Here is a 27297-nt window from a genome sequence, read left to right as displayed (position 1 = left end):
AGGATGTATTTTTTAAAGGTTAGAAAAATTAAATATGGTTTGATACACAAAAACTAAGGAGGCATAGCAGATGACAAATAACTTAATGGTCTACAAAATAAGCAAGCATTCACACAATGGTACTTTGATATAATGCAATTAAATTAAGTCTAATCCCCTTTGGGTTGATATAGTACCTCATAATTTATATTATAATGCATTAAAATCTGTATAAGGAAGACCTTCTGAGATGAATAGCAAAAACTGAGCTTCTGGTATATAACAATTGCTAATGTTTATTCGTGCTTATTACCATGTGCCAAACACTGTTCTGAGTATTTTTCATGTATTAATGTACTGCTTCCTCAGAAAGTAGTTCCATTCCCCTAGGAAGTAGTTACCATTATACCATTTTATACTGAGGAATCTGAGAGCAACCGGTCCAAGGTCACACAGTGTTAGGTGGCAACGGATGGAGTCAAACCCAAGTTGTCTGTCTCCAGGATCCACACTTGGAATCATCCAGCCATACTGCCTCAGTATAACACAAAACATCACACTTTACAGGTTCTTCTCCAACCTCGATGAATATTCCTTCTCTGTGACTTTTGCTGGTTCTTCTCCCTTTCCTTACTCTTAAATTGTGGTGTTCTTCCTCCTAGTTCTCTACTTTTCTATCTCAGTGTTCTTTTCTTGGGTGAACTCCTTCCTGATGTTGTTCCTAAACATATTATTTTGATCTGACCTTCCCTCTAAGCACCAGAACTGCATGTCCAGTTGCCACTGAGCATATCAACTCATGTGTTTAGAAGGTATTTCAGGGAGAATAAATAAAAAATGGAAATCATTGCTTTCCTTCAATTTCCAATCTCAGCTAATGGCCAACTCCCTGACCCTAGGGATACTAACTACTCTGTTTCCTTCATTCCCCGCATTGATTCTATCACCAAAATCTCTTAAGTTCCAAAATTCTCCAGAAACCTCTTAAATCTGGCCTTATTTCTTCATTATTGCTACTCCCAGTAGGTTCAAGGCTTATCTCTCACCTATCAAATCTATCAATCTATCAATCAAAAATCTATCAATCTCCTAACCACTAAGGCCCTTTGCACCCTAAAGTCTGTCATCCACTCTGTATCTAGTATTACTTTCCTAAAAATAAAACAAGAGAGGAAAAAAAAAAAAAAGAAAGCCTTCTGGATTAAAAATCTTCATGGATTTCCTGAGGTCCAAACCTCCTAGTGCTCTCTCTCCTAAGCCCACATCTCTCCTGATGCACTAGCCATTCTAAATTTTTTATTGCTCCTGCACATGCTTTCTCTAAAAGACACATTCCCTATTCTTCTTGCCTGGAAAGCGCAAAACTTATGGCCCCAAAGCATCCTTCTTTCTTTCCTTCTTCTCATCCCTATCAAACTTAATCTGTACCAGTCTTTAGGTGAATATATTTGCCACTTGACTGAAGCTATACTCAAGTACAAAGACTATGTTGGATTCATCTCGATAACCTTAATATTTAACCAGATGTCTGGCACAAAGGAGATATTTTAAAAGATTTTTTTGAGTAAAAGAATGGATGCTTTACCTTCATAATATAATTTAGTGTGCCTAAACTTTATGGCTGTAAGATATCAACAAAGTTGTTTAACTTATAGTGGGAAGGGAAGAGCAGTCGTATCATTTATAATTTTTTTAAATAATTTATTTGAGAGAGAGAACAAGAGAGCACGAGTGGTGGGGAGGAGGAAAGGGAGAAGCAAACTCCTTGCTGAGCAGAGAGCCCAATGCAGGGCTGGACCCCAGGACCCAGAGATCATGACCTGAGCCAAAGGCAGATGCTTAACCAACTGAGCCACCCAGGCACCCCATCAGTTATAATTTTTATTTAAAATAGTTAAACTACTAGTCTTGTATCAAGACCACTAAATATGTATGGTCTATCTCGGGCCTTAACATATGAGTGTGTTCTCCTTTGTTCTCTCCTTATAAAGAATGATCTGCTTTTGAGAGTTCTTATGAAATTGAAGGCTCTGGTTCTAGAAATGAGCTACATCTGGATCTGGGTCTTCACATATATTAATTAATCCAGCTATAAATCTAAGATTAATGCTTTCTATGCATGTTTCTTATCTGTGTTATGTATCAATAAAAAAGTAATGGAAATAAAAGAAAGTTAAGGATCCAAATGAGTTCCTAGATGTAAACAAGCCAGTTATTAAAGATGGCAGCCCTAGTTCTGTGCTCTGTTCCATTTAAACTAAGAATAAAAGCAACAACAGCAAAGCTGTTAAATATTAGATAGATCAAAGTTGTTAATTTTCGGCATTGTTTATCTATGTTAGAGGGAGCTTTTTGATATACACATACTATGCTCAGTCTGGGTCCACAGAAAGAAAACAGAAACAACTCTAGGTATTACAGCAGAGAAAACTTTAAAAAGAGAGTTGGTTAGGGGCACCTGGGTGGCTCAGTCAATTAGCAGCTGAGTCTTGATTTCGGCTCAGGTCATGGTGTCAGGGTTATGAGATGGAGACCTGGGTGGGGCTCAGCACTCGGGGTGGAGTCTGCTAAAGTTTATCTCTCCCTCTCTCCCTCTATTCATCCCCCCACTCACGTGCTTTCTCTCTCTCTCTCTTTCTCAAAAATAAATAAAATAAATCTTAAAAAAAAAAAAAGAGACAGTTGGTTATAAAGGTGCTGGGGGCAATAAAAAGTGAAAGGGAGCACTGAAGCATTCAAGAAGAAGCTACTGCCCCCTAGGCTTGGAGAAATAAAGGGGAAAAATAGGGTTATCAGAACCTAGAAGCTGGGGGAGGAGCCCTGTGGATTTTTGATTCACGCTTCCGGTGGGGGGTGCAGGAAGGGTTTGCTGTGTGGTGGAGCTGGCACCTCAGGACTCACAGGAGTTTGGCCCTTTAGGGTTGGAACTCAGACCTCTGGGAAGGGAGCCCAGCCCAGCTGCTGCTGGCCCCTAGGAGCTTGGAGAAGAGCGTCCTGGACCTAGGACTCATTCCTGAGAGGAAGAGTGCTGCCCAGCTGGCCAGTTCTTATCAAAACTACATGACGCTATTCTAGACGAGAAGACAAGAAATGGAGACTATGCCACATGTTGTTGTTGGTGGAGGCCATTGCTGAGCACTCTTAGGAAAGAGGAAATCCCCTCCTTTTTCACCTTGTCTTCCAGTCTCCCTCTTGCTCTTGGCACAACAAATCAGAAATCCAGCTAACAAGAAGAAATATAGTTTAGAAAGATGCCCCAGCATCACAGACCATTAGAGTGTATAGATGAGTGGGTTTGTAGCTGGGAGGCAACCTAACTTCATAACCTGAAAAGATAATAAACCTGAATTATGAATAAAGCTTTGATAAATTCTCCCAAAGAGGAGCGGTCTACATTTGTTTTCCCAGAAACGTTTTAAAAAGAAGATATATAGTCTAGGAACAAAATAAATATGCATTTGTATTCACGTCATGATATCCTATTTTATGCCAACAGTAAATGTAGAAGAGATTCACTATAGGTCAATAATTTTGATTTCTTCTAATTAGCAAGCTACTTTCATCACTTAATGCAAGATAAATACATAATTTATGACCCATAATCAAATTTCATGTAATAAAAGGCCTAATTTGACACCATAGCTGCATCAGGTCCATTAGAGCTCATCTTCTGCAGGTTCTGCCAAAGTGAAGTGTGTGTGTATTAGTATAAAACAGGGCAGAAGGTGAAAAAAAAAGAAGTAAATTATGCTCTAAATTATTTAATATTAATTGCCAACTCATTAATCAGACAAAAACAACAGAACCAGCCAGCAGTGCCATTTCCCCCCACTTTTCTGGAGACGCTGTGTCTCCTACGTGGATGAGTGTATTCTGACAGCAGTTTTTAGTTGCTCATGGCAATGTGCCAGAAAGGGGCTTCTCAAGATGAGGTCCAGTTCGGCGGGGCCCTGGAAACCAGACACTCCTACTGGACACTGATCTCCCGAGGCCCCCACCAATGCTCAGGGGTCAAGATGCTAACGACTCTGCCTTTGTGGTCTTGACCCTGAGATTAGGCTTTTGGCCTAGGGTTCCATCTTCCTTCTACGTCATCCAACCCCGTTCAGCGTGCACACACTGTCAAGGCTTTGTTTTGTTTTTCTATAAGCGAAAATATCCCAGGCAAGAATATAGCGTTAGAAAAACTTGAGTTTCTTAAAGTGGCTTTTAGTATGCAAAGCTGTCCCTCCCTATACTCAGCTCTCTCATGTCTCTCATGTGCTAAAGCCCGAGAATATTGTTGGCCTAAGAGTCCACCCTCATAATGAAATCCTCTAACCCTGGGGGAGGGGGGGTCTGTGCCTAACTTCTTTAAATTCTCAGAATCTGTCTCTTGTCTTCTCTAGGACACATTTCAAGTTCAAGGGACTTCTTTGTCTTAGCCTTGATTTCCTGGCCCTCAACTGGAAATCCATTGCTTTGCACTCTGATCATGCCCTTGAACTGCGTGTTCCACTCAACAAGCAGGAGGTCCCTACATAAACTCCACTGGCAAAGTTGTCCCTTGGTGCTTCTGTCTCATGGCTGATCTGACTGCGTCCACCCTCCTTTTTTTTTTTTTTAAAGATTTTATTTATTTATTTGACAGAGATAGCCAGCAAGAGAGGGAACACAAGCAGGGGGAGTGGGAGAGGAAGAAGCAGGCTTCCAGCGGAGGAGCCTGATGTGGGGCTCGATCCCAGAACGCTGGGATCACGCCCTGACCCAAAGGCAGACGCTTAACGACTGCACCACTCAGGCGCCCCTACCCTCCTTTTTTGATAGGCAGTCACGCCCAGCATTGAAGGTTACAGTGGCCTATCATTTAAGACTCTTATTTCTACTTCAGTACATATAGCTTTAACCCCATATTCTGATAGAAACTTCCAAATTTCATATATACCAATTACAGAAGTATTGTGATTTCTTCAGAAGGGATAGAAAATATTCCACCCAGAAGAATTTTAAGATGTTAAATTAATTTCTGAGTTGTTACAATGATTGAAGTGGGGCAAGGACATCAAAGCAAGGGGACTGTCCAGATAAGGCAGTTCCAACTGGGTCTGTCTGATGAGAATAGCTGCTTAATCTCTCTTTATAAATGAGTAAATTCAGGCTGATGTAGTTTGAAAATGCCAAGTTAGGTGGCAATGTGCTAATGAAAAGGACCTGGATTTGGGGCGCCTGGGTGGCCAGTTGATTAAGCGTCTGACACTTGGTTTTGGCTCAGGTCATGATCTCAGGGTCCTTTGATCAAGCCCTGCATCAGGCTCCACACTCAGCGGGAGTCTGCTTGAGATTCTCTCTCTCCTTCTCCCTCTGCTCCTCGACCCCCCCTCCATGCTCGCTCTCTCTCAAATAAATAAATAAATCTTAAAAAAAAAAAAGAAAGGGACCTTGCAGACATACCCAGGTTTGATGGTCCCTCCATCCACCCTTTTACCTTAAGAAGCTCATTTATACTTGCCGCACGCAAGTTTCCTTATACTTAAAGAATGTTGTAAGATTCTTATGAAAATGAATGAGATAGCAAATGTGAAATGCAAAGCACTGATAGCCTGGTACACAGTTATATAATTAGGAACATTTCCCACCTGTGCCTCCATCTTCTTTCCATATGCTGCTACCTTTTTATTTTTTTTAATTTTAGGAAAATATTGACACTGTGCTACTCTTCATTCTTTCCTTATGCTGAAATTGGCCATAATCACTATTCCCATTACTTATTAAATTCCTTCTACATACCTGGTATTTATATTATCCTATTTCATGCATTCTCAATGGAGCAGAAAGATATAAGTGCATTTGCTGATATTCGTTAACAGGATATTTGTCAATAATCATCACACGAATAGGCTGGACTAATCTTCACACATTAGTTCTCAGGATCATGATTTAGCTGATGGTTGCTCTCTTTGCTACTACAGCTTTTGATATTTTAAGAATCCCTAATCATGAAGACTGAATGATAAAATAATTTAAAATTCTTATTACTCAGCAAGCCCTGTCTATTCATACACTCCCTTCTTCAACTTGGGGATCCCAATTATTATTCTACTTTCAAGTTCCTGGATAGTTGGTTTCTACTCCAAATGTAGTCAATTATCAAACTTAGAATGAAAAATTATCAAGACCTATGATCCTTTTCAGTGTGTCAGATCTACTCTGATTGCTGAACTATCATCACTGCACTTTTAATGTCATCTCCTGATGAATAGATTTTAATCTACTTACTTCACTTAGTTCTAAAATATTTGGATCTTCTTCATTCCGACTTCCATTTCTGCTCTCTGATTTTGCTGTTTAGCTATGAGCAGACTTTGGCTTGCTGAGCTGGCTCTCACCCAGCTTTCTGTTCCAAAGCCCACCACCGACTGACCTCTGCTTTGGAGGCCACATGTTTTCCGGTGGCTCTGTGAGTCCTGCCGTGGGCCTGTCATAGTCTCACTTCTTTCCTGACCTTTTGGCAAGAGCCACAGTCTCTGCCCCCGTGCTGTAGCACAATTTGTAAATGTTTTTATTATTAATGGGCCATATCCAGTTGAAAGAATAAACAGTTATATATAAAGGCTGCATTTTTCTGTTTGTTTAATTGATTTTTAACTTAGTGTGTTTGTTATTCTAAAAGGTCCATTGTGAATATCATCGGAAATTATGCTGTGAACTTAATTGAGCACCATAGACTTAATTCAGCAGTCATCCATTTTAACCAAGTAAATAGTATTCTCCAGTGTTCAATTTGCTTTGAGGGAACTGGATTTTGTACATTCTTAAACATTTCATTTTGTGATTTTAGTAACCCAGGCTAGCAGAGTAGCAACATATTTTCAAGAGAAGTGCTATTTGAAATTCTATACTTTCAATCAGTGGCAGTGGCATTCAAATGTATAACAATTCTATTTTTGAAGATTTCAGTTCTTTGTTCCTTTTTTCTTTCTTTCCTGCTTTCTCTCTCTCTCTCTCTTTTGTGTGTGTGTGTGTGTGTGTGTGTGTGTGTGTATGATGCATTAAGAAAGGTACTAAGGGCTCTTTGAAAATAAAGGAAAACTAAGTATAGTATGTATTTACCTGTCTTCCCCAAGCATTTTCTTAGGGAGGTCTTATTTACGTGCTTGCAAACAATTACTATGCTACTGTACTATTGGTTTATATTTTGCTGATTTTGTTTTTTTAAAGAGATACAAGTATAAATTATGAACACAGAGACCGGAGTATTTATGATGTGGTAGATGGATGGGGATGTTAAAGGTACCCTAAAAATCATTAGAATCAAGGGTATGACATTGAAAAGCCACATGTGACTAATTAGCAGACATTCTCAAAGAGTGTTTGGAATGATATTTAGTTTACATAATACTGAGTATTAAGTACTGTGCCTGTCTATCTGAGCTAATGTTTGGATTGCTTCTTTAAAAAATGATGACAACTTATAATACTTTATATCACGAGACCTGTTATTGTATGAGAATCACAGATATGCTCCTCTCTTCCTGTAGATACTAAACTGATTGCAAGATTAATGAAGACTTATAAATGAATAAGAAAATGATCATCGTCATAGTATACATGGGTTACAAATATGGCTCGGATCTGAGAGCTGAATGCTGGCTTCCTAACACTCTTCTCTTCCCCAGTGGCCATGTCTGGTTCTTGCGACTCATTATAAGAGAGTGAGCAGGTCTGCAGAGCTGAGATTTCCCCTGCCAGTCATGCTGTGGGAAGTCATTCCTCATGACAGCAGAGAGAGGAATGTGCCTCCTTCAGCCAACCAATTCCAGAAAGAGAGCCTGAAAGTAGCTGAGTTGTGCATTCTTGGTGCCTTTGGCGAATCCTATCGATCAGATAAATCACTCCATTTTCCAGGGGGAAACATAGGGGAGGTGTCTGCATTTGAGACAGATTAGGGAGATCTCCATGTAGAGTTGGTAGTTAAAAACTCTAAGATGTCCTTTATTAGTCTAACTTAGAAAATGCAAAAGCAGCCTGATAGAGATTGGAGATGTGGTCAAAGTCACAGACGGAGCAAAGCTTTAGATGTCCCATTCAGCAAAGCTCCCTTATTCAGAAGCAGCACATCAGCATCACTCATCATCAGAGAAATGCAAATCAAAACCACAATGAGATCTCCTCTTCTACCTGTCAGAATGGCTAGTATCACAAAGACAAGAAATAAAATGTGGTGGCAAGGATGTGGAGAAAAAGGAACCCCCATGCACTGTTGGTGGGAATGCACACTGATAGAGATACTGCAGAAAACAGGATGGAGGTCCTCAAAAAATTAAGAATAGAATGAGCATATGACCCAGTAATTTCACTAGTAGGTATTTATGGAAAGAAAATGAAAATACTAATTTGAAAAGATGTATGCACCCCTATGTTTATTGCAACATTATTTACAATAGCCAAGACATGGAAGCAACCCAGGTGCTTAGATGAAGGGATAAAGATATGGATGGAATATTACTCAGCCATGAAAAAGAATGAGGTCTTGCCATTTGCCTCTACATGAATGGACCTAGAGGGTATAATGCTAAGTGAAGTAAGTCAGACAAGTAAGTTAGACAAAGACAAATACCATATGATTTCACTCATATGTGGAATTTAAGAAACAAAACAAAGAAAAAAGAGACCCCTCCCCCCCAAAAAAAAGCCTTCACTTAAATACAGAGAACAAACTGGTGGTTGCCAGAGGGGAGATGTGTGTGGGGGGGGGGAGGGTGAAAGAGATAAAGGGGATTAAGAGTACACTTACGTTGATGAGCACTGAGTATAGAATTGTGAAATCATATTGTATACCTGAAACTCAATAACGCTGTGTGTTAATTATACTTTAATTACAAAAAGAAACTAATAAAAAACAAAGCAAGTTAAAATTTAAAAAGCAGCACAGCTATAAACCTGTGCTAATGCACGCATCTGTTCATTTTCTTCTCACGCAGAGGCTGCCGTGGGAGTTTTTTCAACAGCTCAGCCCCACCTTCCGCTAAAATCTGTTCTTCGGGCAAAGGTGATCATTACTCTCCCAGCACATCCCTGTTAATCTTGTTGGTACATGCTCCTCTTTTCCTTGTCGGGGAGAAACTTCACTCAATGCCTCTGAGCCAGTATTTCCTTAGTCTTACCGTCACTGTGCTCAGCTCTGCCCTCCCCTCCAGCTCTGTCCTCTCCCACCAGGTGGCAGACGTTCTGTGTTCTGTAGCTGGAACTTGGCCCCCTTTGTCTCCTGCTGTTAGTCTTACTGTTACAATTTGTAACGGAGCCCCTGGTTTCTTCGTCAGATGCTTTTTGATCCCCTTTTTCTTGGGGAGGAGGGAGATTTCATCATAAAACAATTTTATTTCGATGAAAATATTTTATCCACTTTCTAGTAAAAAGAAAACAAAAACAAAAACCCTCAACAACTTTCTCCAGCAAAATCCATAAATGAACAGAACTTCCCAATACTTCTTTCTCCTCATACAGACTGGTGCCTTTTCAGACACACTTTACATTTATCCTAGCAAAAGTATCTTGATGGACTTTCAGAAGCATTTCAGGCAGTATTCAAATGGGTTTATTATTAAAATCAATCATCTGTGATTTCTGTCACTATTTTGACTAACAGATAGAACTCTAGTTTGTACATCAGCTTTGCCAAGGGAAAGAGGTCCACCTGGCAGAATTACTCAGTTTTGAGATTTATGTATAAGGAATACCAATCTATAAGTCTGTCTACATCTTAATCTGTAAAATCAATGATTGCCCTATAATAAAACTACTTAAGTTCAATATTAGTTAAATTTAATTTTTATGAAAATGATTTTATTTAGTTAAATATTGCCATATAGTTGCTAAGACTCAAGTATATTAACAAAGAACTGGCATGAGATGAAGTAGCAAGAGCAAAGCTTCAGGAGACAGGAAACCGAGGATGGAGGCTGGCTGTGAGATTCAATGTGTGACACCTGCTTTGTGCGTCCATTATCCCCTTGATAGCTCAGATTTCATCATGTATAAAATGTAAATAAGACATGACTTGTTGGTTGTGTTAGGATTAAACTAGAAGAAGACCATGAATACGAAGTTCTTAGCACAGTTCCTGACACATAAAAAGTGCTTTATAAATGCTAATTTGCAATTATTGTATTTTTTTTTAAGATTTATTTACTGTGTGGGGAGGGCTGGCCAGAGGGAGGGGGAGAGGGAGAGAGAATCCCAAGCAGACTCTGTGCTGAGCACAGAGCCTGATGCGGGCTCGATTTCACAACCCTGAGATCATGACCTGAGCCAAAACCGAGAGTTGGTAGCTTAATGGACTGCGCCACCCAGGTGCCCCATAATTACTGTATTTTTAAGACTTGTGGAGATCTGGCATAATTAATACTATACAATGAAAGAAAGGATAGTTTGTTTTATTATTCCTCTCTGAAGTCAACTTCCCTATTTAGACATCAGTTCAGAAAGACAAACAAACACAGAAGAGGGCCTTGTGGAAACATATATAATCTGTACACATGATTAAAATATTCTGAAATTTATTGAAGGCTAGACTGGAAACAGAATCTTTTCACATCCACTGATTTATTATCTTCTTCTATTTCTGAAGTTATTTCCAACCATCATCTTATCTTTCAATGGTCCTTCTGATTATTAACCTTATTTTACAAGTAAGACATTTGTGGCTAAGAATAAATTAAATAAATTGACCAAATGTTCATAGGCTCGGTAGGAAAGGAAATACAAGAAGAATTTACATGCTCTGCATTTCCAGTTGATTGTTGTTTGTTTGATGCCCCATTACTTCGAACAGTATGAAACTTTGTAAAAGTTGTTAAGTTCTGTACATTTACATGCTTATAAAATGCGAGCTCTCTAAATTTGTGAGTAATCCTTTTCCTAAACTGAAGCTTCTTGAAAAAGCACATAAAGTATTTATGAAAATTTAAATGACAAGCAACAATATTCATTCCGTTGTACTTGCCTGTAAAATGGAGATAATAGAAACACACTATTTTAAGATTTGTTTCTTTTGGAACATTTATAATAGTGCTGAATTAAGTTTCGGTAAAATAAAACAAGAAGATGGGCTTCATTGAGAAAATTGTCTAGGATCTATGGGAAAGGAAATTATGTTTCTGTGAAATAGTATATAGTTTTATGAAACCCATAAAATGGTACCAATACTTATAGAACAATGCTTACTTTTGAACTCTCAAGATAAACTAATCTGGGTAGAAACTTCCAACCTCAGACGTCACAGTGAATACGGTAAACATAGATTAAACAAAGTTTCCTAATCACTTGAACTGTTCTTCCCAAGGGTACTGCATAGAGGAGTCACTCTTATGTGTGACTATTGACAAAATCAGTGTAGTATAATATATAGTATATAACTTTGGAGTTGAATGGTCCGAAGATACTCACTTCCTAGTTCTTACACATTAGCAATGTGGCTCTGAGCATATTAATCTTTCTAAATCACCATGTCCTTGTCTTTAAAATGGGGACTCTACCAGCATTATTCCAGGGTTAGATGTCATCTATATGAAGATTCTGGAATGTAATGCATGTTTCCTAGAAGATGGTGATTGTCTGAGAGTGGGTTTCCCTGAAAGCAGAGACAGAGACAAAGACTTGAGTGTAGGCAGTTGATTTGAGAAGAAATCCATGGAGTGTAGGGGTGAGGGAACGTGGTGATTGAGACAGGCAAGGAAGCAGAGGTAAGAGGCTATGTGTAGAGTCCATGAGGACCCATTCCCACAACGACCTCTGAAAATGCTACCTACCTCTCCTACTTATCTATTTGCATAAAAGGAAGCCCAGAGCATTTGTCCACTGGCATAGTTCATATTCTGTAAGGATCTTTTTTTCCCATCTTAATTTTAAGAAATGTCACATGCTTATACTTTGTTTGGTCCAGATGTGAGGTTATGACTGCAAAAACTCTCTAGGGCTTGACTTTCCACTGTTTAGTCTCCAGAATTTTATGTATAAGATGGAAGACTTTATTCAACAGACTAGTGCTATCATCATCAAGAGGATAACAGTCAGAATGGGGGGAAGGGCTCTTAGCAAGGGCCTGGCTGAAGTGAGAACTTGAGTGCGACAAGAAGGAATTGAATAGGACACAGCATCCTTTTAGAAAGAGGCGAGGGTTGACAAGTATGGGCTTAAAACTTTGAAGGAGAAAAGTGAAACCTAATGGTTTTTATGAAATCTTGCTGTGTGGCACTCGTATAAATCTGTATCACCTCTTCAGAGCCTTGTCATTCCTGGAGGCTTTCAAAGTTAGGCTGCTAACACTGGACCGTGAAGGCTCTCTGCCTTACACGTTACCTGTGGGATGTGTACGCATGTAGTTCTTAACCAGTATTCAAGTTGTCCTCTAAATGCAGTATTGTGTACCTCAGCTGTTTTTGTATTGTATTTTGGAATGTATTTTTTGGATGTATAACAAAACCCTCCAAGATATCTCATTGACGTGTCCGGTCCCCTAATTGTCATGCTGTGCAGCTAGTCATCTTACACCTGATGCTAATTTGCAATTACTGTGCAAGTCTCAGGGTAACAGTTAACATCAAAAGATTGCATTTGAATACTACTTTGCTTATAAGAATAATTCTCATAAAATTTTTCATTTACATATCACAGTAGAAGGGAGCATTTTGCTGTTAAAGGCACTGGAACCCAAGTTTTGTGGCTGCTCTAAGTCCATATGGTTTTCTAGATCTATTCTGTGTGGACATTTAAATGTAGATTTTTCTGTCTCCCAGTCCAGTTTCCTTTCCACTAAACACAGCTATATTATCATCATATTTGTATGTTATAAGCTGTACACTGCTTTATAAATTGGTATTCTATATTAGCTAACTACATCTTTGGTATTTGTTAATTACCCAAAAAAGATATTTTAAAAATAATTTATATTAAAATATTTTTATATAAGGATAGAGACACATGTATATCTGTGAACTCTAAAAATATTGACTTATAAAAATCAAAATATTATTAATATTATTTATTACATGTGCAGCTCTGGGCTGAGTACTATACACAGTAAAGTAGGAAGAACTATAAGACAGTCCTCACCTCTGGAGATTTTACAGTCTAGTTTAGGAGATAATTTTAATTCCCAAAGAAAAATCACAAATGGCATGTGTATTCGTCAGGATTATCCAGAGAAACAGAACCAATAAGATACCTAAATCTAGATCTAGACATATAAAGGGATTTGTTATAGGACTTGGCTCACCTGATTATGGAGGCCAGTAAGTCCCGTGAACTGCCGCCTACAAGCTGGAGAACCAGGAAGGTCAGTGGTGTAATTCATTTCCGGCCCAAAGCACCGAGGTGGGGGGTGGGCAGTGGTATAAACCTGAGTAGAGTGAACGAGATTATATTTGGATGTCAGGCATAGGAACGTATACTTGAGGCTTTGGCGTGGCATTTTCCCCAAGTGTGGCCTGAGGACATCTGGGGGTCTCCCAGAATGTTTTAGGTATCTGTGAAGTAAAAACTATTTTCGTAATAATGCTAAAATATTATTTGTCTTTCTCACTGGGTTGACATTTGCATTATTGATACTCGCAGGTAAGTTCTGTGCCTTAATATGAATCAAGACACTGACGCCAAAACTGTGCTATTGTCGTCATATTCTTCACCATCATGCTTTTATATTTTGGGGGAAAAAAGCAATTTCAGTTGAGTGCTATTGATGAAAAAGTCAGAATTACTAATTTCATTAAATCTTGACTTACTGGGTTTCTACGTAATGAAAAAAGAAGCGCTTCTAAACTTCCGAAGTAGGATGGCTGTCTCAAGGAAAGACCCTTATGAGATTGAGTTGAAAGCTGAGCTAGGTGCTTTTTTCATGCGATGCCATTTTTGCTTGAGGAAATGACTGACAGATAAATTATGGTTATTCAAACTTGGGTATATGGCAGATATTTCCTTGAAAATGAATGGAGCAGGCTTGTCACTTAAAGGAAAACAACTGATAGTATTTATTGCCAAGGATAAAATTTGAGCTTTCAAGTAAAAAGTAGAATTTTGAAAAACATATACGATCACTGTGAGCTTGGTAGCTTTTCAATTCTTAAAGAATTTTCTGATGGAATCAATGGTGATATTAACAAACACAATTTTTTGATAAAGTATAATGAAATGTGTCAACAAGAAAGACTAGTATAGCTCGGTGAGCAAATATTGACCCGGTAATAAATACATGATGTTACACGATCATGCAGGGAGGAAAGAAGTGTGAAATAGCCAGTGGATTTTAATGTAATGATATATGGAAAGTTTATTGACATTGTTTTGGATTCCACATTACAACTAACCTTTAAGAAACTACTATAGTTGAGTAATAGGGTAATATCAAAGAAGAATATCTATAATTATCTGTAAAGGTTATTAAAATACTCCTCCATTTTCCAACTACATTATCTGTGTGAGACTGAGTTTTCTTTATGTACTTTAACCAAAACAACATATAACCACAGATGGCATATAGAGGAAAGTAGAGTCCAGTTGTCTTCTATTCAGTCAGAAATTAAAGCTATTTGCAAAAAGGTAAAACAAAACAAAAAGCCACAAGTATACTTGTTTGTATATTTATTATATTTTGAATAAATAATTTCCAAAAAATGTGTTTACTTGTTAAACACATAATGGGCTAAACATTATTATTTTTTAAAAACTTCGTAGATATTTTTAAAATTTGTTTTTATTTCAAATACTCTAAATATTGACAGATATAGCCCACGTAAACAAAAGCACTTAGGTGTCCTCAATAATTTGTAAGATTTTGAAGTCTTGAGACCAAAAAGGTTGAGAATTGCTACTTTGGCAGAAAGGTAACCACGGAAGATTTGTGAGTCTTCTGTGTTGTCTTGTTTACACCCAGCCTTTATATACCACAGTTGCTGTGGTTTTAATTCCTTTTTAAATCTCCTTAAAAATCAAGCTCTTTAACATTCAGCATTTCATATAAAAGCCTCTATGAAAATCCCTTAGCTCCCTTCCCCAGACACCACTAACCATTTCGTGGGCTACAATCACTTCTGGAGACCAAGGGCAAACCCTCCTATGCTTATTTCATACCCTCATGCTTTTGCTCCTGCTGTTCCTCTTGCCTGGAAAACTCTTCATTTCCCCCCCTTCCTATGTTTAACGTGTCTATCAAGAGCTATTTGGGGCACATCTCCTTCAGGAAACTGTAACTGAACTCCCAGTCAGGGTTACATGCTACTTGTTTGTGCTTCTATCAGTTTCAGCATTAGGCATGTTATTGTGACGTTTTTGCTTCTGTATCTGTTTTCTCTCATGATTTATAAACCTCTTGAGGACACAGACCTTGTGACTAATACCTAGTTGTCACTTACAAATGCTTGCTTGATTTAAATTTGCTTGTTTAATAATGTTTAATAAACGACAATCAATTCTTGGTTTAAAAATGATATAACAAAATACTAATTGGGAGAGTTAATCTGGTAACAGCCTTCAAAGTGATTTCAAGTCACGAAGATCAACAATATGACTTAAGAACAAGTCTGATAAACGTGCAAACAGCTACATAAGTCAAACTTCCTTTTTCTCCTTGTTGACATGCAGATCAAGCAACAGTAAGTTTTGTAAAAAAACAAAAACAAAAACCTTCAACAATAGATTCATGCAAACACTACTGACTCAGCTTTCCGAAAAGGGAGGCAATTATTTAGTATTTTTAATAGCGCATTTATTTTACAAAAGGCAGCTCTGACATTTTAAGGTCATTGTTGCAAATTTGATTTCATAAAAATCTTGCAAGAGTTTTTAAGGAAATAACAATCATATTGATTTGTGATATGGACCATGACTTTTTTTTAAATCACTGTGCTAATATTAAATGAATGAATAAGCTGAACTCAATCTCTTATTTGAATTAAATAGGGTCTTTAAACAGTAGTTTCGTTTTTAAATGAGCACTTGCTAAGAAATGTGCTCATTGACCTACAATGACCAACTTTAAATTTATCCAGACACAGAAAAGCCCTTTGACTACAGGACTGCAGGATAGATAAGGGCTTATCATTAATTTCTACACATTAATGCCACTGAAATGCATGCTAGGCATTACAGGGACTTGTTCAGTCATGTTTCCAGGTGTCTTCCTGTCTCAGCTCTTACCGTCGTTATCCTGCAGGCCTGTTAGCATCCTGCATGGGCTGAGTTTGCACACCTTTCTTGCCAAGGGCGTCCTGCTGTTGCTCCGTCACTGGGGTAACCAGCTGTTACTTACTTAAAGCCGCCATCATTTTGTATGACAGAGTAACTTAATTATACCCTGCTTTGGAGATGTTAAATGAAATTATCTTCAAAATAAGTGCACTTCATTTAATATTTTTCTCCATCAAGTACTTGAACTGTGACATTTACGTCATAAGCACTAAGTAAGCAAACACTTTATAAATTGAGGCCTTCGGAAAGGGTAATTATCGCTGAGGCAAAGCACTACTCTAAAGTACCTGGGATAAAAATTGTGGTGGCTGATGCTCAAGTCTGAATAAAAAGGTTTTGGAAAAAAGAAAATTTGATAAGCAGATAATAATTTGTGGTCATCTACACTGCAGACCAAATTTTGTCTCTCAGATTTTGGATAGGGTCACATTCGAGGTGGTTGTAATCCCGGCAGCGGATCATAAAATCTCTTGTCAAGGAGAAAGATGGATGGTCAGCTGAAGATTAAAAATATGTACAATTTTTGGGGCACCTGGCTGACTCAGTCAGTTAGCATCTGACTCTTAGTTTCAGCTAAGGTCATGACCTTGGAATCATATGATGAGCCCTGTATAGGTCTCCATTCTCATGGCAGAATCCACTTGTCCCCCTCCCTTTGCTCCTCCACGCCCCTCACTCTTTTTCTCTCATAAATAAAATATTTTAAAAATATATACGATTTTGAAAATCCTATTTAGTTGGAGGACTACATTTCACTTTGGAATGTGGAAAATAGAATATTCCAAATTGTTTTAGGACAGCATCTGAAACTGTTTGGCTGATTAAATGTGTCCAGTGTTGCTGAGAGAGAAGGACTGAGAAATGGTCATCTGGATTTGGCAACATGGAGGTGAAGGCAAAGAGCAGTTTTCATAAAGCCTGACTGAAGTAGGTTCAGCAGAGACTGGGAGAAAAGGCAAGTGGATTCAGCAAACAGAGATAACAATTTCACTGAATTTTACTACAAGATGGTGAAAATGAATATTTTTAATGTTGAGAATTAACGAGGGGAAATCATCAGATGTGCTGTCCTTTAACAGGTCAAAGAGATGGAATCTCGCACACAAAGGGTGACTTGACCTTTGATCGTAACAAGAGAAAAGACAGAAATAGTGATTACAGAAACCAGTAGGTTACCGATGTGGTTTAGAAGTGTGTGAAAGTTCTGTCTTTTTTGTTTTCTCAGTGAAATTGGAACCAGTTATCAGATAAAGGTGAGAAGAAGAGTGGGTATTGCAGTTTTGAGGAGGGGATGTAAATTAGTTAGGTTCTTGAAGAGGGGGATAGTGAAATGAGGACAATCCAAAAGAATTGAAGGAGGCTCATTTGAGACTTACCATCAACAATTTAAAACAAGGCTAATTTACAACAAGCTCACTTTCAGCTTTCCAGTGGGTGCAGGTATAAAAGCAGCAGTGAGTTAAATTTAAACAGTCTTGGAATTCAGTTTTCTGGAACAAGCAATGACAGGAGAGAGGACTAACGGAGTGGAGGGGATTTGCAAAGCAATGTTTTTAATGGCAGACAATGAAATCTAAGAGATAAGGAAGGAATAGACGAATACGAGAGGGCATAAATATTGGTGTATCAGAGGAAAGTGTCAGGTTGAGGGATTATTGGCACTGGTAGGAAGAGGCTTGAAGGAGGGGGATGGTGGTCAGAGCTTAGGATGCTTAAAGGTGAGACTTTGGCAAATGTGCAGTTATTATTAAGACAAATGAGGTGAAGAACATGATTATTGCAAGTAGGGAAGACAAGAAACTGAGAGGCCATGGAATTGGATCAATGTAGATTTGGGTAGTGATATCCACAATACTGGGAGAGAGAAATAATTAGTCTGATGAATCTTTAATATTACATAAATGGTACTTTGTCCTTTTTCTTGTTATTCAGCCTTTCATGCTATTTGCAACAGTTGTCTCTCTCTGATTTTAGGCATGTGACATGGGCAGATATTGAAATTTTACGGTCAATACCACAGATCCACCATGTCCTACGGCACTTTGTGGTCTTTATAGTTTATGAGACAATTTCACATGCATTATCTCATTTTATTTTCATAGTTATCTAGTGAGGCAATTAGAGATGGCATTGTTATAACCGTTTTATAGATGAGGAAATTGAAGTTTGATGATATTAAATCATTTGCCAGAGTTGGTATGGCTAGGAAATGACAGATTTTCCATGGGAGCATATTCCACATGGGTATGTTTTTGCATGTTAAATGGAAGGAATTTATTAAGTATCACAACCAAATATATTTATCTCATCCTTTGATGTTTTTATAAAAAAGCCTTGCCTTTGCTTGAACATTTTTATGCAATGGGAATTTATGATAAGAAGATGTATTATTTCTAAATTCTAGAAAACATTTTAGTTTGGTGATAAAATAGACTTTCATATTTTTTTCTGTCTTGACCTTAAACACCGTTTTTATTTTTTAAGAAATTCTAGTACTCTTACGATGCCTTAGTTATTGTAAGGTAATATGTTATTAAGAATATACGTGTTGGGGCAACAGGGTGGCCCAGTTGGTTAAGCGTTGGACTCTTAGTTCTGGCTCAGGTCATGATCTCAGGCTCTGGAGATCGAGTCCCATATCAGGCTCAGCACGGAATCTGCTTCAGATTCTCTCTCCCTCTCCCTCTGCCCTTCTTGCTTGTGCTGTCTCTCTCTAAAATAAATAAATGAATGCACCTGTTACTTAAAAGGTGCTAGACTAACTGTTCTTACGAATATAGATACAAAAGTAAGTAAAATACTGGGAGCAACAATTCAGCAGGATATTCAATTCTCATTTCAATTCAAAATAAGAAGATAATAAATATACCAGGGTACCTAATTATCTGATCAAATCAGAAAAGCCTAAGATCCTATCAGCGGATTATGAAGAAACCCATGAAACTTTCAATATCTGTTCTTTTTTAAAAGAAAAAAAATCTGTGAGAAAAATAATAGAGAGATGCTCCCATTTCATAATGAAGAGTATGTGTCTTAAAGCATTAGCATCATTCATAATGATGAGATTCCAGAGAGATTCTTTACAAAATCAGCAACAAAATAAGGATGTTTATTTGTACCAATTTTATTTAGAATTTGTCCAGAAATTTAGGCCAATGCAATTAGACATTAAACAGGATTAAGAATTCTACTTCTTAATAAGGAAGAGGGATAAGTATCTTTTTTTTCCAACTATCCTATCCCTCAAATATCAAAGGACATCAAATAAATGCTTCTTACATTAATAAGAAATTTTAGGTCACAATACAATGACTGGACACATTATACATAGCAAAAAAAAAATCAACATCTTTCTTATATCTTACCAGTAACCACTTAGAAAATGTAATGGATAAAAAAATACCCTATTTATAATGGAATCATGAAATCCCAAGAATAATTCTAACAAGAAAATATAATACGTGTTTAAGAAAATTGCAGGATTCCATTGAAAGATTGAAAACAAGATTTGAATTAAGTATGCAAGATGACCAGAAAGACAAAAGGCATAAAGTTTAAAAAGGAAAAAACTCTCATTGTTTACAGATTACATGAATTGTGAACACAGGTATTCTAAAAGAGCCTACAGCAAAGCTGTTAGAACTAGTAAGTAAATTTAACAAGATCACTGGGTATAAGTGTGTATATCTATCTATCATCTATCTATCTATCTATCTATCTATCTGTAATTGTATTTCTACATGGAAATAATGAATACATAAAAAATGAAATTTTGTAAAGAAATCACTTATAATTACATAAGTATCAAATACCTAGAAATAAATCTGACAAAATAAGCACATGATCTCTGTACTGAAACTACTAAATAATATGGAAATATATTCATAAGAGGACCTAAATGAATAGAAGTATATAAAACATTCCTGGATGGGAAGACTCCATTTCGCAAAGATATCAAATCTGCAAATTGATCTATATATTAATGCAATCCCAATCAAAATTCCAGTAGTGGTGAGGGTGCCTGGGTGGCTCAGTTGGTTAGGCTTCCAAATCTTGAGTTCAACTCAGGTCATGATCGCAGTCGTAAGATTGAGCCCCATGTAGGTTTCCATGTTCCATGTGGAGTCTGCTTGGGATTCTGTCTCTCCTCTGCCTCTGTCCCTTCCCCTGCTCACGCTCTCTCTCTCTCTCTCTCTCTCTCAAAATAAATAAAATCTTTAAAAAAAGAAATCCACTAGGTGTGTGTGTGTGTGTGTGTGTGTGTGTGTGTGTGTGTGTGTGTACGAAAATTGATATGGAACTGTAAAGGACAAAGGATATCCAAGGCTATTTATTGTCTATCTGTCTGTTTATCTGTCATCACATATCTATCCTTTTACCTATGTATCCATCATCTTTCCATCTATTTATCATCTATCATCTATCAGTCATCTATCTATCTATCTATCATCTTAGAAGTTGGTTCTGCTTCTCTAGTTGAGTCCTGACTGATGCAATCTATAAATATTTTTGTCTAAATAAATCCCTTTCTAGTAGTAATTCTGAAGAAATGTTATATTTGAAGTAAAAATACCTAAGAAAAAGATAGCCATAAAGATGTGGAACAAGTAGAAAGTATGTAGTAAGCAGGACATAATGAGGGGCTAAAAGTTCAGGCTTTGAAATATAGATAAGGAGTGATGAGGAGTATAATTTTAGATAATATGGCTCCAAATTAGAAACAAAAATCTAAATATATAACATCAGGATATTAATTTAATTTTTTGTCAATTGGAGTGAGATTATGCAGCTATTAAAATTGGATTATAAATGTGGAAATTATCTAAGAAGTGCTTTTGAATGTCTGTGACCAAATACTTAATCTTCACAGCATTATAATCATGTAAAATGTATGTTCATTTAAATAAAAATATAACTTATTATATAAAATGTAACAACTGAAAGTTTTTGCTAAAAATTATTTAACTTTCTGAAGTGGAAATTAGTCTCATGAAAAGACCATAATTTCCTAAAATAAAAAAATATATACATATGGTAACATATTGTATGTCTTTTGACACACCAATATTCACTAAAAGTGGGCATTGTAGAACTCTTGAGTTATCAATGGACTGAATGCATATAATATATAGTTCTTTTGTTTTTTTTTTTTAAAGATTTTGTTTATTTATTCGACAGAGATAGAGACAGCCAGCGAGAGAGGGAACACAAGCAGGGGGAGTGGGAGAGGAAGAGGCAGGCTCATAGCGGAAGAGCCTGATGTGGGGCTCGATCCCATAACGCCGGGATCATGCCCTGAGCCGAAGGCAGACGCCCAACCGCTGTGCCACCCAGGCGCCCCATTATGTATAGTTCTTTTGAAGTAAGATAAAGTTGATAAATAATTTCTTATTGACCTTGTGGAAATACATTGATAATGCAAACGAGTGTTCAAAAGGATTCCAAAATCAACAATAAAAAATAGTCCATAAGAAAATATTTGCAAAGAGTCATTCAATTATTACGTTCCTAAATTAAAAAAAACTATGAGTTTTATGATTTTATTTTATAATGCGTTAAGATAATCTCTACTTCAAAGGCAGGAGTAATTCTCTATGAGGGCAATTAGCTTTACTCATTGTCCTGTTGGAAGTCATGCAAACCTTAATACAATCATATTTCTATAAATTTGTCTGGTTAATAAGGGATATTGAGTGAATACGACTTGCTTAGTTCACTTCATCCCACGTCCTTTGTGGCAAGAAGGAGATACTAAAAGGTGATCTCATTTATATCCTTTCATTAGCTGTTCTCTGTTGTTTTTAATAAAACACACACATATACATTCATGCATCTGCAAAATGAAGAACATATATCCTTTGTTTAGTTTCTCCTTAGTTTAGTTTGTAAAAGTAATTTTTGAATTTAAGAATTTAGACCAAAAAAAAAAAAAAAGAAATAAACATTACCCATGATTCTACCTCTCGTAAATAGTCGGGGTAATGTTTTGGTTTATTTCTTTCTAACTTTGGTCTTAGAGCTTGGGATGGTGGCATAGATGCAGTTCTGTCTCGACATATATTATTCTTTACAGTTTCCCATGGCTGTGCCATTATTTATTTATGTATTCATTCTATTTTTGGTCATTAGGTTACACTATTTTAATTTTTTTAGTAACAATTACTAATAAACATCTTTGTAAATAAATCTTTGTTCACATATCTAATTTTGTTTATTTTTTTCTTACTAATACAGTATTTATTTGTTTTCCCTCTGTTAAACCGCTTCCCCCAGGCTGCCTGGGGAGGTATAGGAAAAGGAACATACAGGGCAGATGAGAAGGGAAGAAGGACCTGTGGGAAGTGGAGAGGCTCCGTTACATGGTGAAGAGGATGAGAAAGGCCACCATCAGGCAAAAAAGCCCCACGGCCTTCGGGAAGGCAAAGCCCAGAATGGCGTAGGAGAAGAGCTGTTGCTTCAGAGAGGGGTTTCTGGAATCACCAATGATGAGGCTCCCAGACACAGTCCCAATTCCAGCCGCAGAGCCACCCGCCCCTACTGTGACAGCCCCAGCCCCAATGCACTTGCCGCTGTGTCAGTGTCTCTTGAAGTGGTGCTGGGTTGGAAGCTGTGGTTAGGAATAAGAGAGGTCAGGGGGTGGGGCTGGCCAGCTGCTGAGGCTCTGATCTGTCAGTGTCTCTGGTGGTTTTAGCACCACTGCCGACAGTGATGGGTTCAGCAGCTGGGAGCTGCGCCTCACCAAGAAGGGGGTGAAGACGAACTTGGCACAGGCAGACATTTTCAGGAGATGAGGGTCTGGGGCAGGAGAGCTGCTCCCAGTGCGGAGAAGACAGAGAGAGGTGGAGGGTGGAAGGGGGCAGGAAGAGCAGAGGTGATTTTGTTTAAAATGTAATATATTCCTGATGTGAAGTTACTGGGTTGAAAATACATAATCAGGTTACCATTTTCATTTTCCTGATATTTTTAGTATTGATGGTAGTAAGGTTTCTTAGCAAGGGATGGATAGGTTTACCTTCCTTCCCTTTGTAGAGCCATACAGTCACTGACCTGGTCAGAGGGTCCCAGCTGTGGCACTCAATAGCCCTGTGACCTTGGGCCAGGGCCCGAAACTTCTACACTTCACTTCTTCATCTGCAAAGTGCAGATAAACGTGGTGCCTTCTTCAGAGAGCTGTGTGAATTCATATAAAGCGAGAGTGCTTGAGAAGTGCTTATAAAGAGCTTGGCCCATAATAAACACTATTGTAAATATACTTATTATCCTAGGTTTGGGGGGACTCTCCCTTCTCGTATTCTCTTTGGTTTTGCTCCAGTTTGTAAGGCTTGCTTTCCCCACCCTGTGTAGGGTTTGCCGAGTGCCCAACTGGATCATGGTTTTGGCCGGGTGACCTGATCTTTTCCTCTAATTACCTCTTTGGCGTGGTTGTATTGTTTCAGTCTTACTGCCCCTGATCAATCCTTTGCGAAAGCCAGATGTTCCTAAATCCCTTATATTTGACAGAAGAGCTGAAGGCAGAAATACTTGAGGGAATATATCAGTACTGAATAATATTAACACCCAACCACTGTACGTTATATCAGTACTTACAGAACACTTTTTTATGCAATATTCATCATCAACCCTGTTAGCTTATCAGGTCAGGAGTAATTTTTCTTGTTTTCCATACAAGAAAAAGAGATTCAGAAGTTAATTTGTTGGCATGGAGTTACCACATCCAGGGGTGGCAAAGTCAAGCATTTAACTTTGGTTTTCTGACTCTCAATAGAATGGCCTTTCAATTGCCCCAAACTGAGTCTCCAGGATATATTAGTTAAGCGTTGCTAGTGGGTGCCGTTATAACAAACAACTTGAAAATCAGTGGCTTGCAAAAAACAACAGGGGCTTATTTCTCATCTGCGTTGCTTGTCAGGGATTTATAGCTGCACGCTGTAGGACGGCCTCTCTCTGGAATATACCATTCTGTTGGCAGAGAGAAGAGCGAGAACCAACCACTTGATGAGGCTTAAAGCTTCTTCTGCTCAGGCGTATACATACAGATGCATCCTATCTGTTCACAACTCATTGCTTAAAACATATCACGTGATGAACCTTGATAAGGATGAAATGGAGAAGAAAGTCCTTCCCCAAGGAGTGGTTCATCAGATATATAATCATAGGGAAGAGCGGAGTAAATAATTGATGGCATTAATATGTAATAAAAATTCATGAATTGAAAAGAACACAGATGGAAGTCTTTGCAATAGAAACAAAGTATAAATATTTTTAAAAAATAAGACGTTATAGAACTCGGAAAAAGTTTACTGTGCGATAGACGAGTTCTCGGTCATAATTCTGTAGCTTATTTATTTATTTTTTAGGTATTCAGAGATTGGCCATAGTTGTTTTCAGTGACAAGGAAGCTGCTTCAAGGCAGTGTTAGATGTGGACTAGCTGAGGAATGGGGTCAGAAGAGAAGGCCTTACATCAGGCACAGGTGCTAAATTGCTGACTTTGGGATTTCAGACTATTAATTTGACAGTCCAACTTCCTTTTGGAAGTGCTGAGTTATATAGGCTTACTTTCCTATAAATTCCCTCATGTCCTGAAACCTATATAAAGTGCCTGAAATGATTCTTCCTTGAAAATTTAATAGAAAACCCAGCTTGGTTCTTTCTTTTCCTAACCAAAGACCGAGGTCACTGAACCTAGGAATAAATTTAATGGCTTGGGATTATATTTGATAGACTAGACACTTTGTTAGAACATGGTAATGATGTTCTCAAGGTCGATCGTTACAATCCATCTGAGGATACTGTAAATTTGTTTCTCTGACAGCCACAGACATTATCCTTCACCCTGCTCAGCCATCACACGTTAGCCAGAGTTGACTGTCAGTCAGTCACTTGGCTGACTAACTACTTGGTCAGTTTGAATCCACCACCTGCAGAAAAATAACTCAAAGTGAATGCTCTGATCATGCAATTTTCTTTCCCAATCACATAACAGTCTGAGGCTGTTCCTGGTTGACTGGCTGCTCTCCTCCATGTGGTGATTCAGGGACCCCTACTTATTCCATCCTGTACTGTTACCACCCTCTAGTGCCTCATGAGTGTAAACATAGTCAATGGAAAGGGAAAGATCTATGGAGAGAGTACACACACTTCTTGGTTTCTTGTATTAAATCCTGTAAAACACTTTTATGACATTTGTCCTTTACTTTCACATGATATTGGTTGAATACTAGTTACAAGGCCACACTGTTCCTAGTCAGGAACAGAATCAGTCCCTGACTGATCAGGAACTTTCTAGAAACAATTCTAGGGGCGCCTGGGTGGCACAGCGGTTGGGCGTCTGCCTTCAGCTCAGGGCGTGATCCTGGCATTTTGGGATCGAGCCCCACATCAGGCTCTTCCGCTATGAGCCTGCTTCTTCCTCTCCCACTCCCCCTGCTTGTGTTCCCTCTCTCGCTGGCTGTCTCTATCTCTGTCGAATAAATAAATAAAATCTTCAAAAAAAAAAAAAAAAGAAACAATTCTAAAAAATGGAAGGAGGAGCATGCATTTTGATACCTCTGCCACACCCAATGGTCCCAATTAAAAATGTCTGGTTTTTTTCTTCAGAATATTCTCCTTGGTAAGCTACTATATTTATAACTTTGCACCTAAAATTGTTTGGTAAAAGTAATAAAAGAAAAAAAGTACAGGACTATTTTTTCCATAACATTAAAAGAGAGAGTACTCAGTGCTGTTTTCTCCATGGCAATTAAAGGTTTCACTTGGGTGCAGTTATACTGAAGTCTGAAGCATCAATAGTTTGAACATATTTGGAACTCAGTCTATCAGATTTACCAATGGGATAATTTGTCCACATAATTCTCTACTCCTACTCTTAGGAACACAGTTTTAATAATAGCATCCAGATGGTCCTTCAACTTAAAAATAGTTTATGTTCCAAAATCCTGTTTATAATTGATTTGTGGTCTTTGAGATGTTATTTTATACATACAATAGTAGATATGGCAATTGTCTTTATGCCATCCATAAAAGTTTATTTAATACATCATGTAATAGGACCTTTGCAATGAAAACTGTAGTAAATGTTGTTGTGATGTTGGTAATTAACATAATCTACACATGTAAAGTCATTTTCTGAATATAAAACATTTAATTAAAAATGTTGACACTATAATGTATAAAACAGCTATTATAACTGCACATACTTTATTTGATAATAGCTGGGTTTACTTTTTTGTTATTCAGGAAAATACAAGTTACAGTACTTTATTATTTAGGAAAATACAAGTATTTTCACACTTGGAAAAGTCTACCTTCTATCACAGTGAAGTATGAGCAAAGTTAACAGCCTCGATTTTAAAACACTTGGAACAAGTCATAACCAGTTTTATTGCAAAAGATCCCTGTACACATTTACATTAATTCTGGTACATTAATAGCTGTCTGGCAAGCCATTTCCTTACAGAAACATGCATTATGAGAAATGAGAAATGCCCATCCCTTCTGGATATTAGCTACTTGTCACACCTGGGCAACAGTGCTCACATCACTGAAGCCTGGGAACATAACTATATTTATTCTAAGTGAAAAATGGAATGACTTAAAGAAAAATACAAGATAATGTAAATAATCTCTTACCAAAAACCAATATATTAAACCAAAAGTATTTTATAGCTTTTATTACAAGAAACTAAAAAGACTATTTAAGATCTGGGCTGTGATCGTGAGTGTGAATGGCTGAGATGGATGGAGTAATGGACAACATCATTACAAATGAGGAGGATAAGGAAAATAATTTGAATTACAGTTCAGGGGGATGGAACAATCACATACACGGATGTAGAATTTACCTCAAATAAGCACATTGCTTGAGACAGCGAGCAAGGCCGTGAGCCAGAGCTAGGTCTTCCACTGAAAAGGCAAATGATGGCAGGTATAGGAACAAGATGAAAGAGGATATCGAGTTAAATGTTGTGATAGTTAATAAGGCAAGGTATTTGAGGAAGAGAATGACTCTGACATGATCTAGAAATAGCAAAGGGGAGTTAGGAATGCCCTAAGCTTATTGTCTTCCCCGAGGAATACGGATAAAGGGAATAAAATCAAC

The 27297-nt window shown here is 37.7% G+C and overlaps 1 protein-coding gene and 1 pseudogene across 1 annotated transcript in view; one reads left to right on the top strand and one right to left on the bottom strand.

Annotated features, from left to right (window-relative positions):
* GRM8 (glutamate metabotropic receptor 8) overlaps positions 1-27297 on the top strand; it is a 720057-nt gene that overhangs the window by 668629 nt on the left and 24131 nt on the right. The gene's annotated exons all lie outside the window — the stretch shown is intronic.
* Positions 22553-23026, bottom strand: LOC117804399 (annotated as a pseudogene).

This window comes from Ailuropoda melanoleuca, chromosome 1, assembly GCF_002007445.2.
Source record: "Ailuropoda melanoleuca isolate Jingjing chromosome 1, ASM200744v2, whole genome shotgun sequence".
NCBI classification, from domain to species: Eukaryota; Metazoa; Chordata; class Mammalia; order Carnivora; family Ursidae; genus Ailuropoda; species Ailuropoda melanoleuca.
The sequence above is the reverse complement of the archived record's forward strand: the minus strand, read 5'-3'. Positions and strand labels throughout refer to the sequence as shown.